Source organism: Xiphophorus maculatus, chromosome 8, assembly GCF_002775205.1.
Source record: "Xiphophorus maculatus strain JP 163 A chromosome 8, X_maculatus-5.0-male, whole genome shotgun sequence".
NCBI lineage: Eukaryota > Metazoa > Chordata > Actinopteri > Cyprinodontiformes > Poeciliidae > Xiphophorus > Xiphophorus maculatus.
The window spans coordinates 27,829,075-27,834,134 of NC_036450.1; the positions used below are offsets into that span (position 1 = coordinate 27,829,075).

The 5,060-nt window shown below is 37.5% G+C and overlaps 1 long non-coding RNA gene across 1 annotated transcript; it reads right to left on the minus strand.

Moving 5' to 3' along the window:
* Positions 1 to 1,458: 1,458 nt before the first annotated feature.
* LOC111609545 lies at positions 1,459 to 4,843 on the minus strand. The gene is made up of 4 exons (XR_002753179.1): positions 4,778 to 4,843; positions 3,240 to 3,307; positions 2,610 to 2,653; positions 1,459 to 1,630 (listed from the first exon to the last, which is right to left on the minus strand). It is a non-coding gene; the product is annotated as an uncharacterized LOC111609545 (long non-coding RNA).
* Between the last annotated feature and the right edge of the window lie 217 nt (positions 4,844 to 5,060).

A 5,060-nucleotide genomic window follows, 5' to 3' on the forward strand; every position in this document is an offset into this window, starting at 1 on the left:
GGAGCTGCGTGCGCATTTATTGTCCAGCGCACTGCACTTGTTACTGTCTTACCCACATCTATGCTTTAATTTCTTTCCTTCCTCAAAGTCAGCTGGCTAATCCTCTATCTATGAAACACATAAGTAACATAACATAGCTTCACACACTTCTGCAAGTGTGGAGGAAACCAATCAGTTGTACAGTTTAACTTGGCGTCATGCCTTCAAGACAATACACAGGGGAAACTTGACCAACCTCTAACGGCGGCCGGCTTGTCAGTCACTGAGAAGGGCAAACTTAAAAAAATGTTTATAAATCCCATTATGACTCTTTCTGTAACATACGCATATTTTAACTACATTTTGAGGGACCATTTCAGAGTGTTTCGTTGACCACTAACTTGACCTTATTTCACAACTGACAAATAAGGTTGTCAAACATCATTTGTGCCCTCTCTCCCCCGAGATAATCCTGTAAGGTACAATGTGTTGATGGAGCTCGATGTGTTCCTTTCTTCTTTTACTCGGTCTGCCGTATAATGGCTGCATTCCATTTCAAATTCCTGCCGATCCGCCGTACAAGAATTCTAGAACTAACTATGCGGAGCTGTGATGCTTCAGAAATATTTTGTATAGTTTATAATAAAACATTATGGAAGATCAGGTCTGAAACAGGTTTCTCGTCAAGGTACTTCAGTCTAAACAGCTTTATTTAGACTGTTTCACGTTGGATCATCTAAGGAAATGTAGCCAGCAACATCCAGTACTTAAAAAAAGCACTTCTTTGGTATTGACAGATCAGTTCTGGAATATATATATATCAAGATATAGATATAAATGATTTATATATAAATTACAGGCTTAGTTTATATATATATATTTGTATGTGTGTTCTTCAACATGTGCATGGCATTTGTGACATAATTTTATTAAAATGTGTTGGTGTTATATAGTCAGTTGATCTGGACATTAAAATGTATTTTATCATGTTCTTCATCAGTAACTTCACTTAAAGTTGCTGTGTTAAAAAGTAATTGTACTGCATTTGAAAGCAATTTTATTATAGCATTTCACAAATACAATCTCGATTGACAAAATACATGACACAAAAAAGGTGATGTTGAATTGTTGAAATTTTCATGCTTCTTGGCATGAAACAACTTCCAATTAGTTATATTTAAATTAAGTTATATTTATACATTTTTTTTCTATTTTAATAGACTATACTTTGTACATCCACATCAACCTTCAAAACACTCAAAAACAAATGTTTAAAGGATTTAAGACATCAGGTCAACTATTACAAGCCAAAATGTACAAACAATCCTGTTCAAAATTTGAAGCCTCAATACAGGCAAAATAACTTGTTCATGCAGTGACTCAACCAGCATCACTCAGTCTTTTACAGAACATGACAAAGACGTGTCAATAAACAGCCCAAAATAAGCCGAAAACAATATTACACAGAAAACCTTTTAATATAGTCAAACTGCAGTTATAGAAAAATGGAAATTACAACTTTGTAACACAAAAAAAGAAAGAGCAACATCATGGAAGGACTTGTTTGCTGTCTGAAGGAAGAAGCTCTTGGGGGACAGCAACATGTGTGAATTCACTTGCAGGTTCCCAGGTGTCATCCCAGATTTTCCCGCTAGAAAAGATCAACAACAATAAAATCAAGTGGTGGATTTTTTGTGCAGTAAAGTTGACAATTTTCTCTTTCTAAAAGAGAGGTTGTGTAGCCAAAGACTTTTCCCTGCCTAAATCCCCCCCAATTAACAGCTAGTACATACATCTTGTTGTGTCCCAAAGATACAATATTATCTTGAATTATCATTAAGTATCCAATGACAAACTGACTGCACAGTCATTTTTTACCATTACACAAACAAGAAAAATCTCTCATAGAGCTTTAGTTTTTTAGAAAAGTCTAAAAAAAATAAAACACAAAGAAAGTGACCGTTTCAGATTTAATTTCCAGCTTGTATGAATTATAAAAGGCACAGTATTAAATAATTTATAGGACCATAGTGCCTTTTCATAATATAATAAAGTAAGTCTGTTACCTTCAGTTATTATAAAAAATGAAGGCAACATGTTTGATAGGTATTCTATCAAAAATGACTTAAAAGAAATGTCACTTTGCCATTTGCACACTTTAAATTATGGATCCCAGGAAGAATAGCCATGTTTAAGGCAATGGCTATTGGAGATACAAATAAACCCCTTTGAAAATGGGTCATCGTTTCTTTAAGAAGCGCCTGCTCTTCTGACACTCTGCCTTCAGGATGTAATCACAACATCACTCCTCCAAGCAGTTTACAGCCATTCTTAGTAGAGTTGGACTGAGAAGATCCCTCACATGAGCTCAGCAGAGGGGCTGTTCCACCAGGTGTTTGCTAATTGTTGTTGCCACTAGCTTTGAGGGGTTGCATGTGGGATGTATGCTTTGTAGGGCACTATCTCAGCTAGAGACTGAAAAGCCAAGGAAAAGCTTTTGTGGCAAAAGGCCACAGAAAGCTTGATGACATTATAACATGATATACAGCTCCAAAAGTTGATTTTCCATTATACTTCCCCCTGAAATAGCAAAATAATATTTCTAATAAGTGCAAAGAAACACTTCTCACCAAGCAGAGCAGGGCAACCAATGAATTTTTACTTCCTCTTTGCCCTAGACACCACATAAAATAAGATAAATGCATTAATTAAAGCAATCATCACACAACATATCCATAAATTGTTTCTAAAATACTTAAGTGTGGAAGTGGTTTTTACATGTTATTGAAGGATGATAAGTGGTCATGGGTTTTCTTTAGAAAGACGAAAGAACTCCCAAATCAGCATTTCTTTTATGATAAAAGGCCTAATTTAGTTATTTGGAGTTCTATCTCTATGCTTCTATGTTTCTGTGCAAATACTGACTTTTTTGTGTGAATTTGTTTTGCTCTGCAATACCAGAGATGTTGTGACTTATGTGGTATAAGTACTACTGATTCCTATTGTAATGCCCTTCTTTGTCCTTAGAAAACAATAGACAGATAGAAAGAAAGAAAAGGAGTCTGGAATGTCAGTAAATGTAACCACAAGGTTTATAAGTAAACAACTGTGCTCATTTTTGCATACCACAGTCCCACTTATCACCCCTCCCCCCATCTATTCATCTCCACACAGGCAATGTCTCTCAGTGCATCTTGGCATGTTTGACTGGGGTGGAGATAAACTTTGAGAGGGTACATTAGAAACACTTCAAGTCTTACCGCATTAGTCCTATGCCCAGTGATTGAGTCAAACAGGAACACCTTTTGTCTGCTACATTTCCGGCAACCTTAATGAGAAGAAAAGAAAAAAAAAATTATAAAAACAAAATAAGAATTAAAGTCAGAGTGTACACTGAAAAATGAAAACTAGTATGGTGACTCATATTTTATAAACCTTCTAAACTTTATTCTTCTTTACATGGATTTACACATTTTCTCAAATTAGGTCAGAGGTTGATATTATATTATTAGTAGTTAAATATTTTTAATATTTAACTACTTTAGAGTGGCCACAGAAATGGAAAAACTAATACTTAAAGTGTAACTAAACCCAAAACAAGTTTTTGTTGCTTATAAACTGTCTATCAAGGTTTTCTGTGTCTGTGAGAATTTTGTTTTAGTGCTTGACTCCTTAAGTCGGTAGTTGGGTTTTCCTAATAGTTACAGTGAAAGTCATTAACACAAAAATATGAAATAATACTATAACCATGTCACTCAGGACTCATTCTGGTATATGACAGTCTCACTCAGCCCCACTGCCCCACACGGTGGTTGTGGTTGAGTTGTGAGTGAGTATGGAGTATTGAGCGTTGTGGTGAGTATTGATGATAGCATCATTCTGCTTTACAAATGTGTGATTTATTTGTAATATTGACTAAATTGGAATGGGTCTGCTCTGCTATGATTACTGCCACAGGTATTCTGCAGGACAGACAACTGTTATACTGCAAGTCTTTCTAGAAGCGAGGGGGAATCAAAGCAATCTATGCTGCTTGCTCAGGCCAGACAGGCTACAGCAAGGCCGCAGAGCAATGTTGACTTAAGAGTCTCAAACACACAAAAAAGAGTGGCTACACATATCACTAGCTGTTTTGACAAAATGTCTGTAGAGGAGTATAAAAACAATGTACGAAGATAGCAACAAAGTGGATAAGCTTTGCCTCTATCTTTGTTAATCTCCATCTCCAGTCGTGTCTTTTCCCTCTGCTCACTTGTGTCAAATTTCAAAAGGCTTGGGTTATGCTTTCAGGGCAGTTAGTTAAACTTAAAACAAATACTGTGTACTTGTCCAAAGGTTCACAAACAAGGCCAAGACAAGCATTATTGTTGTTTCAGAATTTGAGGTTAGTATAACAAAAATGTACGTTAAATGCACAGTGGCACAGTTGGTAGAGCTATTGCCTTGCAGCAAGAAGGTTCTGCGTTCAATTCCTGGCCCGGGGTCTTTCTGCACGGAGTTTGCATGTTCTCCCTGTGCAAGGTGGGTTCTCTCTGGGTTCTCCGGCTTCCTCCCACAGTCCAAAAACATGACTGTCAGGTTTTTTGGTCTTTCTAAATTCTCTCTAGGTGTGAGTGTCTGTGTGTATGGCTGTGTGTCCTGTCTGTCTCTGTGTTGCCCTGTGACAGACTGGCAACCTGTCCAGGGTGACCCCCGCCTCTTGCTGGAAATAGGCACCAGCAGCCCTACCGACCCCTGGTGTAAGAAAATGGATGGATATAAAAGAAATAGTCACAGGACTAAGGAAAACAAAACTTACCCTTTCTCTTCTTATTTTCAAATAGGCCACCCTGACTTAACGAGATGGCATGGGCAGCAGGCGATTTATATGAATGTTGGTTTGGCTGGTCTATGGGAGAGACAGATGGCAGAGTAGGAGGAGAGGCAGGTGGAGAGGTGCTTCTGGCTCTTTTCTTCTTCAGGAAAGCCGGAGAAGAAGGAACAATAGGAGGAGAAACAGGAACCAGATCAAGCACAATCACAGGCTCTTCCTCAGCTATGGTCTCTGTTGGTTCATAGACCAGGTTCTCAGCTTTTTCATC